Raw genomic sequence first — 12,863 nt, forward strand, 5'->3', positions numbered from 1 at the left:
TTTCGCTCTCCAAACGCAATAATTTATCTGCGGCCAGAAACGTTTTTATATTTCCACCTAACAGTAAGCTAACAGTTAGTTTGCACGGTTAGGAAGTTACTAACAAGCATTCCAAGTTGCTGATCTCGATGAAACTTTACGTACAAATACGTGATGCTCGCGTGCGTCTACTAAATCTCGCTACGAAGAAAAATCTCGCGGGAATAATTGACGAGAATTATTCCTTTCAACATTCCTCGAAATCTACACGGTCGCGTTCAAAGTGCTCCCCTTTAGCGGCCATACACTTAATGCAGTGTCGTTTGCATTGCGTAAAACACTGCTGCAGTCCCTCGTTTGAAACGCTCTTATCGTCTTTAATCCCGAAAATGCTGATATTTTTACCCGACCACGCTACGAACACGGTTGCATTGTGTTTAGCCTTAATGTACGTTTGTTCCTCGCACTTTTGTAACTTAAAAACCGCTTAACCGGTTCTAACTTTACGGGTCTTGATCGATTCGCGTCCGCCACGGCAGTATAGTAGGCTATCCACAGCATACGGAGAAAAGTTTCTTCCGATAAAAGATCAAGCTGGAGAAAAATTACATTTGTACTTCAACAAGACCATCTATGTAAATCGCGGAAAGCCAATATTTCTACGGAAGTATAGAAGCATAATATTTTCTGCGGTATAGCGTTGCACTTGTGCATTAAACTACTTGTTTCCTCCTGCGGTTTTAGTCGAAAATTGTAGTCCTCTGTTCTCTCAGTCGTAGTCTTTGATTCTCTGGAATAGAAATCGAGTGAGATTTATTCGATCCACGAACGTCGTCGCTTGTCACATTCGCGCCTCGTCCTCGCTCGATGCTAAAAAGTCCCAGCATTATTCTCAGCTCCGCGGAGCCTCCTTCGCATTCGCGCTTGTTTCGCTTCCGCAGGTGAATTTGCAACGGTTCCGGTGGTGAAGAATCGCGGAGATAACGTTGTTCGAGCCGGCGTCGACAAAACGGATGCGATTTCTGACGCGTGACGCAATCAGACCGAGACAACGTCGCGCGTGGCGATAGTAGCGCGCTCAGCTCAGGGAACACCGCCGCGTCTCGTAAATCTCGATCGAGTTTCGCGGATCGAACACGCTGCCACGGCTAGGCAGAGTAAACCAACGCCTTGGGGGACACGCCGCAAGAAGCTGATTTATTATTTCGTCGCTCGGACGAAATCGGTGACTGGATGATTTATCGCGTCGGTCGGATGATGCATAAATTTGCCGGTGTGCCGCTAGCAAGAAAAATCGAGAAATAGACAGAGGACGATCAGCATATTTCAGACACTGTTGCTAGTTTGGAACGTTTAAGAGATTACCGAGTATCTTGGGGAAAAGAAGAAAAAAGCTACTGACGCTATCGACTTTCTAACGCAGCGAACAATAGAGGACATTTGTGGATTTTCCGTTCAATTTGCAGAGCGGAATAACGTCAATTTGCACAAGTTCTCTAACAAGTATTGAATCGTGCAGTCGTCGTTAAAATATGTCAGAACCTCAGGGTATGTCGGAGAGTTTGAAACGATACAAAAGTTTATTAGTTTCCCTATGATATTTCGCAGTTTTATTCCTTCGTCCGCTGCGATTCTTTGCTCGTCTTAAACGAACTGGTATTCCAAATATGCTTGCTCTAGCGGTGGAACGGAAAAATTAGACAGAGACAAAGAGGGGAGGATGGAAAAGGGACGCGCAAAAAGAACGAGGGGGAAAAATGAAGGCGAGGGACGGGAGAAGCCGGAGGAAACCGACGATGGAAATAAAAAGCAGCGAGCTTCGTGAGAGCGTTGAATCGGTTGTTGCAGAAGCTGCAAGCTCTGGATGGTTTATGGGTATCGTATAAACTGCGCTAAATTTCCATACAAGGTCGAATGTTTCGCCCTGCAGGTGGCCGTTTTCTTTCTTTCGTTGCTATCTTCGATTTATCATATCGAAGGGAAAGCGTACGCTCTCTTCGCCAGCGTTCCTGTATTTATTGCGAACCGATAGCTCGCGTGACAGTTGTAAAACTGTCGAATAAATGTGAGACGCGAGTCGGCTGTTTCATGAATAAATCGCGGTAATAACGCGTGGATGGAATCCAACATCAGCGAGTATGCGAACGGATAGGCTGCAAAGCAGTGGAACGATATAACTTCCATTTAGAAAGCATACGTGAGAACCATATGCGCGAGTGTCCTAGGTAGATTTGATATTAAGACGCGATTAAATGATATAAAAGTGAACGACTCAAATTTACTTTGCTTTTCAGTCCAAATACGCTTCTATTTATCGTCCTTTTATTAATTAATATTTTTACTAATTATAATATTCGCGGCAAACGATGGAGACATTAATTACGACGTGCGTAAATCTGGAAAAGAGCTAGGAAAAGAGCTGGCAATTTACGTTAAATCGTAAAGCGACGTTCAATTCGCGATTGTAGGATACGTATGGGTGTGTTTCTGTTTGTGCAACAACTTGGTACACACACTTGGCCCATTATTTCCTTCGTTTGCGTGTATTCATATAGCGATGGAATTTTCTCCATCGCGTATCCCAGCCGTATATCTATGCATGTGTTCGTAGAGCAAGAGAATGGATTTTGCTTAACGCATATAGGCATTCGTAGGATCAAAGACTTAAAGGGTATATTCGTGATACAAAGGGTTGCAAAGTGATCTTGCTGCAATTTGAGCCTCCACTTGTACCAGTCAGATAAAATTGGTGGTTCGATCAAAGCTATACAAAGCAAAGTTTTAATAGAACTGAAATAAATGGCATATCTTCTCGATTATCCGTGTGGATGCGTAAACTGTTTCATCTTTGGACAGACCGTACAATATTTCACGAAAGCGGACGAAAGAATTCCTATTGCTTGTTACTCTTTGCGGTAGCAATTTGCAGCTGCGTTTATTTATTCCTGAAAAATTTGTGTTTTTACGAATATAACTAAAAAAAAAAATGGGAATTAGATGGAGGATCGTCTTAGTATTTTGTGCATATTTGTATCTTTGAGTTTTTGAGTTTTGAGTTTTGGGAAATCTGTCCAATTCAAATCGTAGAATAAATATCAGCAAAAATATCTTGAGCAATATCTTTGCAACGTAATATCATATAATTTCTATGTAAGACAATTCGTTCAATCGCATACATCTCTAAACCATGTTATATAACGTCGACTTTTTGAAAGTTTGAAATGTGTTTCAAATCCCTGCGTACTTTCATCACTGACATATGCATTCAATTATAACTTTTGAAAAGCTCGGGACTTTTCTGCGACTGAGTTGCGAAACTCTCTATGTAAATATCATTCTTGGGTCTTTTCATTCCAAACATTTAAACGTGATACAAAAATAAAAGCAAGTTTGTCGTTAAAAAGAAGTTTGTTTTAGTTCGTCCGATACGGATCACACGATTGACACGAGAATATTCGCAGGGAAAACGATATTATTCGTTCGTTTTAATCTCAATTCGATCTCACACTCCTATCTCTAATACGTCTTCCAACTAATCAGAATTTTTACGATTGACCTAGCTTCATTCAATCCTGCAATCTCTCTCGGTATCTCTTTCGAGATCTTCACCATCGTTTCTAATAAATTTGCCTGAATTTTTATTGCATCCCCTGTCACGTTCCATCGACGTTCGCTTTCCCGATAGTTGGGGCATCTCGCAGTAAGCAATCCAGCAACGATAATCTAAGCGATTCTTCACGGATGAAATGCGGCTGCGACTAAAGAACAGGTTCCTGCGCTACAACTTCCGCCGCAGCCGATCGAATTTCCTTCCGGTTGGAGCAGCAATTCCTCGGCCGCGCTTTATGCGAGATTAATAAGCCACTTGATTTCACTTTACGAGCACATTCGTTCTCCAATCGGGATACCTCCGCGAAATTCCGTTACGCGAGTAATAGACACCTTGCACCTCGCTCACATTGCTCAGATTGCCAGGCAGAATTTTTCCTGGCACGTGAAAAGTTTTCTCTGAAGCATTATTCTCCGACGCTGACAGTTTCGGTGAGAGAAATCGATACAGCGTCTGCTAACGTTAAATTTGCCAATAGTTTGTACTTTCAGATACAAGTCATGTAATTAGTCTGCTACAACGTTGTCTAACTTTCAAGTTACGCGCTAATATCCATATTCTGTTACTTTAATTTCATTCCAATTTCAACTTTCATTTAACTAGTCGTGGTACATGCAAAGCTTTCTCTTAAGAATTATTCTGGCGGTTTTCGTGAGAGAAATCGGTACAGCGTTTGCTATCGTTAAATTTGCGAATAGTTGGTACTTGCGGATACAAGTCACGTAATTGGTCTTTTACAACGCTGCCTAACTTTCAAATTACACGCTAATATCCATATTCTGTTGGTTTAATTTCATTTTTAGTTATATTTTTACCCCACCGTGACGTCCAAATCACAAACCATTTTCTTCGTCATCAAATCTTCGAAGATTGTACATTCATTGTAAAAATAACTCGAAAATAAGGAATAATATTTGTTCATCTAAGATTTAGGTTTCGAGAAAATCGGGTTTGAAAATCTTTTCGGTGCATGTGTACTCAACCGAGTCTAAACTCGCTGGATTTCACTGTAAGTGGTGCGCGAAAGTTTCATCAAATACGCGATGGTTTCAAAATAGATTACGATTCTCCCTAATTCGTTTAATCTTTTGCCGTTAAATATGGATTAATGATAGAGCTCGAGAACAAGTCAAAGTTACGGAAGAACGATAACGTTTTTTGTCAATGAATTCTGTAAGCGAGAAAAATTTCACAAATATGTCAACTAACGAGGGAAATCATCCAACTAGAAAATAATTATTTTAAGGGAACTCTGTACAGAAGTGAAGTATTACATGCACGATAAAGTATAAACGAAAGCTTCTACTTTATTACGCAACGAGACCAAGTTTACCCTTATTTCCATAAATCAACCAAAGTCGCAAATTTTTCGTATAAAGCAATTTTCCTCAACTCCCGTTGCCAAACATACCTTAAAAAAAAAAAAAAAAAAAAAAAAAAAAAAAAAAAAAAAAAAAAAAAAAAAAAAAAAAAAAAAAAAAAAAAAAACTACAAAAGGTCCTATCCTAGTAAAGGTAGAAATTAAAGCAGCAGAAAAGGATCGAAATGATTTCGAATCAGAACGTCCAAATATAATTATCCTCGTAAATCAACGAGGAAACAGATAATTTATAGTGGACCGTAGAGTAGATTTATGGTAAAATATAAAAGATGTGCGTGGAATGACATTAGATCGAGTAAATTTTTTAACACCTGCGAATAACCAAAGTTATAAATTTTGCAAGGAAAGAAACGAAGCTTAAGGCGAGCCTATCTGAGCAAATAAAATAACCAAACAGGCTATAAATTACAAATTTTAGGGGTTCAACGTCTTTTCCCTTGTCCTGAATAGGTAATACTAAAACTGGCGCCCCCATTTTTACGATTCTGCCACGTGCCTCAAATATCGTCACATAAACGTCGCACATATGTGCAGAACCCTGTGTTTTCTATCGTTTATCACCCCAATCATATTTGCTAGACACTCATAAATTTAATTTACCTCGCTCTCTATCCGCAGTTTGCCCCCCACTCGCCGATCCTGTAATTGCACAAAATCCGATAAAATGCAATACCAGCATTCGAACAAACCAACACTGTGACAGGGAAAAATCTTAATATCTTCTCCAGCGACTGAAGGAAATCTTCCATTTTATCTAATTCCTCCTTTTCAATCATTTAATCTTATTTATTTTTTAATCTTTGGCTGTTTGATCCTAGCTTTTAATCTCACTTTCTAATTAAATAGTTTTATGGTTAATTTTATTTCACTTGACCGGACGTCGACAACGCTACGACAAACGAATCTTTCGCAAAAATGACGAAACTCGACCCATCACAACATGCAATTAATTCGCTGATATCCCAATTAGAATAGTCGATGCGTCTATAAATAATTGATTAAAAGAAACGCGCCAAGAGTGATTAATATCTGAAAAATATCACGGCAGATAATACACGCGTGTCTCTTATTTATAAAATAAAATTACACAGAATCATTGAAGCTGTTATTCCTACTTAAAATACATCTACAAAATAATGAACGATATGATGCAGCGAGAACAATGTGCTTGAATAAAATATCCTATTGCCTACAACAGCGCACGAGATTCGGCAATTTGTTACGTTCGCGTTGTATTACGCGTTAAATATTCGTTATATTCGTTATGCCTGCTACATGAGTAACAAAAGTATTAATTACTAAATCATCGAAACCGCGATATCTACAGGCATTATACATCTAACCAGTTTACAAGGAGGAATTCATTCATGTTACATTTTATACCAAAGAATCTTTGTGTTTTGTTCGAAACATGGAAATTATTGTTACGAAAGAAGTGCGTGCATGGATGACTCGAGTTAAAAATTCCGCCAAGAGCAAGTATAATGACACAGTTAGAGAGGACCAAGCGTCACATGCGAGACGACCAAAAAACTTTTACAATGTTTTTCGTGGGAAACGTAAAACTTGAGAATAGAGATAACTTCAACGTGTATCAGAATACTGCGTTGCGACTGGACATTGTAATATCAGCAGCATCTATGCTACGGTAATATCACGTTATATTCTTTCTAATTGTACCTATCGTGTTCCAATTTTTAAATGGGACCTTTTAAAAATTTCTTCGATATACTCGCATTTCGTACGATATTGTATTTTACTTTCTTCTTTCTACGTATTTTGTTTACTTCCCTCCTTTCTCTACGTACTTTTCTCATCTGAATCTTTCTTCTCGAGTATCACAAACATAAACCAAAGCCGAGAAACAAAATCCGAATATAAAAGGATTCGCCTCCTAAAGAGACTGGCTTAAAGTTTCAATGCATATACATGGTGGCAGAACCTACTTTTTGTCGCTTCTCTTTTACCGAATATAATTTTGCTTTTCCATCGATTTCTGTCAGTTGAGAAAATCTCACGGCCATAACAGGAAATATATTAACGTCTAACGCATTTCTCTGCCAACTAGACACGAGTAAAAGTGAACTTTCACTCAAAACGAACCGAAAAGCTAAGCTAACGTAATTACGAAAATAATTAAAAAAGTTCTCGCTCGCCAAACCAAATCTATCTGCGTGCAGTTATGTCCTGTACTCTCTCAGAGACTGTAAATATCGCGATATAAATAAAAAAGGAAATAAAAGAGGGTCTTGATTTCTCCAAAATTCTTTATGGAATAGAAAGTACTGAAAAGTATAGAAAAGAAATATTAAAACTCAAACAACGAATTATAAGTTGCCATTGAATGCGTACAGAGTCACACACCGCCATACTCTAAATAAATATTTTAATGTTTTGATAAGATATGCGCAAAGTGTCGGGTAAACGCATTATACAAAAGAGTTATTCATATTTGCTCGCACGCCGCTCTTTCAATATTGTACTCTATGAAAAATACCCAGCCCCGGGCCTTAGCTTCCGCACAGATCCTGCAGTCGATATATAAATAAAAGTATATAAGTCAGAAAACCGACAAACTGGATTATCATGTTTTTTCCCGTGTAGTTTTTAAATACACGTCGCGACTGACCTACCTCATCCTATAGAAAAGGATAACAATTGATTTAGAACGATATCACCTGCGAGCAAATCGAAAGAGCCAATTATCGATAAGGGAAAAGACGCGTCTGCTTGCGCGCTGATTGCAGCGGTCTGTCTCAAAAGAGTTAGTGCCGTTTAATAGCAGGACATTAATACAACACGCAGCGACGTCGTTGGATTAAACTACTTCGATGGTAGGTTCGGTGCCAGTAACGAGCTACTAAGTACCTAACCATCCTATCCGTGCGCGCACCCACGGCTCCGCACACCTACACACGTAGATCATGCACACGTAGATCATGCACACGTAGATCATACAGACCGAGAGTCGCGCGCGCACACGCACATACAACACACATGGATGGAGAGGCAGAGGAACGCTATACATCTGACCGTACTCACCAACACCGATGCTCGACGAGCACGTTGCTCCCGTTGCTCATCTCGTGTGCGACGCGGTTGAAAATACGGACGAGTGAGAACGACCAGGCCGCTCGATACAACACGGTCGCGAAATCGATCGAAAGAAACGGAGGCCGCGTCGTCGATCGATCATCGAGGGAATCGACGACACCGGTCGACCGAGCAACGACACCTCCACGACGCCACGGTACCGACACTCGCGCGAAATAGCGTATTCCTTTACGGCTGGCTGCGATACAACCATCAGCAGCGACACCAACGACCACACCAGCCGACACACATTCGCACCAAAGCGTCGCCTCGCGCCAAGACACACTTCCACACGCATCTACTCCTCCTCCACCACCCACCTCGTGTACGTGTGTTCTCTCGCAACAAGTTGAGTTTATCCTTGAACCGAACTCATCGCAGGCCCAACACGATGACTCGACACGATCGCCCGACACCACCGATCCACGCTTTAGTCCGAAGCACAGTGTCCAAAGTCGCGGAACGTGCACCACGTTTCAGCGCTACCGACCGATCCTGCCGAAACGATCAAACTATCGCCGACTTGCGTTCCAAACCGGTGCGAACCGTCCGGCCATGTTTGCGTATCGTTAGAATGCAAATGAGCTGTTTGTATGCGCCGCTGACTGCACTCGTTTACAGAGAGCGTCTTCGACGTTGGCCGTTGCTGATGAAACTTGAACGATACCGGGGGCTCGTACGTTTGTCGTTCGTGAGAAGAACGTAGCTATTCGCGCGTCTGCTCGCTCTACGTGTATACGATTATGGAAAATGCTTAGCCGATCGTATTCGATCGAATAAGTCACTGTTGAGATATTCGGTATAAATATTCCGTCGTGCGGCGCGCGTTTCTCAATAAGGAGAGATTCGTTCGATGTCGATGATCGATGCTTATCGTTTAGAAGACACTTGGTAATTGCGTTACGATTCGGCGGCGTACGAATCGCTATGTTGGTCGATGAGATTCAGAGTGACGTACGTGATGAGAAATCGTCGCGGTACAAAACGTGTGCAACGATCGTTCGCCTAAAAATCCAGCACGAATGCGTCAACAACGTGCCCCTCATCCTTTCTTCCATCCCTTGCTTCCACGGGCTGCTCGTCGATACGAGCGTACAGTTATACGTTCAATTAGATCCGTCACGTCGCAGGGGGATTCTTTCTCGAATTTTCACGCTTCTCCACGATCCCTGTCCGACGTCTAATCCCTCGACCACTTCTTCCCCCGAAACGCGAAAGGTTAAGGTCATCCAGCGGCGCACAGAACTCGCACCAGGCCAGAATTTTATCCTCTGCGCGAGAAGTAAAGTACGACAGCTCTTCGGATCGCTCTCGGACGTTCCGCCGAATGATATCGATTCGCACGTTGTACAATCTCGCGTAATTTTTTGGCTGCGGCGAGCACGCAACGACAGCCTCGACGTACAAGAAGCTGTTTTGCATTCGAGCAACACGTGTGTTCCTCTTCTTTGTTCCCCTTGAAGGATACTCTGCCGATACTCTCTCCTTTCATTCGCGCGACCTCTCGACCATCTCGTCGAGCGTCTCTCGCTTTGTAACCGAGCAGCGAACGATAACGCCGAGATCGCTCACCGGCCAGGCTTTTCCGAAGATATAAATCAATTAGCTCGTCGAGAACGTCGGCCTTGGTTGGCCGAACACGTCGATGCAGCGAGTCTGTGAAACGTGCGGATGCCGTGCGTCAACATTTCCCATCTCAACGACCCTCGCCACCATCCTAGTGGACGATCCTTTCGAATCACGTCACCAGAACGATTGCGACAGCCGTATATCGTAGGCAAGCAACCAAGCTCGATCGCTGAAAGCGTCTTACGATGCAACGCATGTTCGGCAGTGACGACGAACGATCAGCATCGCGGACCACGTTCTCGTGCGTCGCTTCGAGTCATCAAACGATACCGTTAGTCGATACTGGCCGACTACCAATTCCAGGCTGTCGTTTCTCCACGATGACCGGTGTCATCGTAGCTTTGCATCTCGCCCGAGAGCTTGACGATCCGCTGCTTTCTTTACCGCGCACACGGCGTAATCTCACCGAGAGCTAGCGATCGAGCGGTGAACGCAGTCCGCGAGGTTCGTGACGTCGCGATGCCACGGAATCGAGGTTAGCGCACTGGCACCAACTTGCACCGGTCGTCGTCCACGTTCCACGCAGCGAATCGAAGACGTAGCACGGGCGACGTCGTCGGCAGCGCCGTTTCGCCCGCTGTCATCGGGCACACGCGTTTTAAGGGCAACGTCGAGCGTGTTCAGGTCCGCGTCACATGATCCGCTGCCGGATGCTCGGCTCCCGTCTGCCCTTCGATGTTACTCGAACAGCGTCGCTGGACGAGTGGACAGCTCGTGCAGAGAGCTGGTGCAGGTTAGAACGTCGCCGCGTAAGAAACACGTATCTTGGCTCGCGGATCGCAAGAGAGAAAGAGAGAAAAATAGAAAGGAAAAAAGGAAAAGAGAATGGTACGCCGGTTTCTCCTCCTTCGTTGCCCGGGGAGCGGCTATGGCGGCGGCCTGGCTCTTACTGCTGCTTCCCTCGGCGCGGGGGTGTCCGAAAGGGGTCGGCTGTTCGCGGGCCGAAGGGGGAACGATTATCTCGCAGCATCCCCATCGCGCAGGACCGATCCGTGCGACGCGACGACTACGTCTAACGGAGACGCCAACAGGCCGACAGAGTGGATGAAAGAGGGCGCTGGTTGAACAGAGACGCAGTACGCGGCGAGGGTGAAAGGGAACGAACTGGTCGTGGGTGCGACAGGGATCGAACCGTGTAGGCTTGAAAGGCAGAGAGAGAGAGTGAGAGAGGGGCAAAAGGAGAACGGGGTGAAAAGTGGAACGAAGAGGAAACTGGATCGAAGAGAGATAGCTGACAAGAGGGAAGGAGAAGATTCGGATGGAGTCGGTCGGTCCAAGAAGGACGCGGTTAAGGAGATGGAAAAAGAGGTGCACGAGCGAGAAAATGTTGGAATAGACGAGTGGATCGGAGGAAGAGAATGGACGGAGGCTGGACGGGGATCAAAGGGGGCTGCGGGCTGAAAAGAGACAAAATGAGAGAGAGTGAGAGAGAGAGTAAATGACGAAGGATGGAGGCGAGAGGAGAAGGATGACGAGAGGAAGTAGAAAACGGAGGAAGTAGGCGCGGATTAAGGAACGACGAGAATGAGGTGAAGGACAAAAAACAATGCGGAAGAGAAGGAACCGGCGGTAAGGAGGGACAGAAATGATTGGAGCACGAGGTTGAAAGAGATGACAGAAAAGAGGGGTGGCGGATGTACGTATCTTTTGTCGGAGCGACGAGTGATATACGCGGTGAAAAGGGTTTAATCGCCACGTGTGAGCCACGCTGCAGATGGAAGACAGCCCTAATAAATTGCGAGTTATACGCGTGGAAATAGAAAAAGGTAGGAAAAGTGAATAGAAAACTCTCGGGAGTTGTATTTTAAAAAGTATACAAAGACAAAGAATATTAATAAGAAACTGTGACGATACGGCGTTGAATAAGGCGAGAAAGGCGGCGAGCACCCTTCTGTTCCAATGCTTCGTGACACGGTTACGAATAGGGGGCAGAACCGGCCATACCGAAGATTCGAGGGGGAAAAAAACAAGGTTCGAACCGCATTTTCTACTGTGTAATACGCAGTTTAAAGCACGAGTACGCGTAGTTATTTAGAACACACTTTCCTTTGCTCTAATTTCCAGGAAAGAGTCAATAATTAAGAAACGACGTCATATGTGTAGTTGTTATTATCGTTTATGCATTTTTATCGTCGTTTTAATTTTATTGGCATCGAATTAGATTGGAATGGAATTTTTTACCGACAATAAGAAATAGACGACGAATGAAAAGATTCCATTTATTATTAAAAACGACAAGCCTTTGATACAAGACAATATCTATCATTTTATATCTATCAAAATATGCGTGTTTTAATATCAATTATTTTGGGAAGTTTAGTTTTGTCGTCGTATCTAAGTATAAATGTCAATAGAGAAAATGTGGTTTGTCCCATTTGTGCGAGACACTCTGTACATCAGAATAGAATAGCAAAGAAATCTTATTACAGTAATATACATACTAATTACATACTAATGTAAAGACTTTTATTTCGTTCATAGACTAACGCTTTCTTGTACGATTTCACGTATAATTTTTAATTACGATTACGCTATATCGCCAGTTTATATTCGTTGTAACATTCTGTGCCGAATGCAATTAATTAGTAAAATCTCCGTGCATTCTACAGAACGTGCGCAACGAATCATTTTAGCTACTGCACACGCTCGATTCGATCTTATAAAATTTCGTAATTACAATTCCGTAAATTAATGATGATCATAGAAAATCTCTGGAAATTGTTGAAATATTAAATTTAATGAAATTCTGTGAAATACGAAGCGTCGTTTGCATTAATTCGTAAAAATTGTGATATAACTAGTTCTATTTACGAACTATTCAAAGCAATTTAAGGATCTCGTCTAAATGAACAATATAATTTGATAGCTGGATCTTACGATATTACAAAGTTCGAAGAAATCAAAATATCTATAGCATTATAACGCCTTCGATCACTGGAATAATCTCTTTGCTATTTCTCGCTAGTGTCCACTCTAGTAGCCGTCCTCTAAAAGCTCTAATGCGATGTATTGCCAAATATACATCAATCAGCAGATAATATATCTTCAATTTTCAATCATTCATCAACGATTTAGAATCTGCGAGTTCGAGCGACAATTTTTCACAACAATTTGTCTTTCGCGAAATCGTACTCCGTTCGCCATTCCGGAGGAGCTTAATCTCCGATATCA

The 12,863-nt window shown here is 42.8% G+C and overlaps 1 protein-coding gene across 8 annotated transcripts in view; it reads right to left on the reverse strand.

Moving 5' to 3' along the window:
* LOC122577156 (cyclic nucleotide-gated cation channel alpha-3-like) overlaps positions 1–10,736 on the reverse strand; it is a 214,025-nt gene extending 203,289 nt beyond the window's left edge. For 7 of the 8 annotated variants that reach the window (XM_043748315.1, XM_043748316.1, XM_043748311.1 and 4 more), the window contains exon 1: positions 8,013–10,736. The gene's annotated coding sequence lies outside the window, so the exon portion shown is untranslated. The remainder of the gene's footprint in view (positions 1–8,012) is intronic. The other variant, XM_043748310.1, reaches the window with a different exon arrangement.
* Positions 10,737–12,863: the final 2,127 nt, after the last annotated feature.

The sequence above is a fragment of the Bombus pyrosoma genome, linkage group LG17 (genome assembly GCF_014825855.1).
Source record: "Bombus pyrosoma isolate SC7728 linkage group LG17, ASM1482585v1, whole genome shotgun sequence".
Lineage (NCBI taxonomy): Eukaryota > Metazoa > Arthropoda > Insecta > Hymenoptera > Apidae > Bombus > Bombus pyrosoma.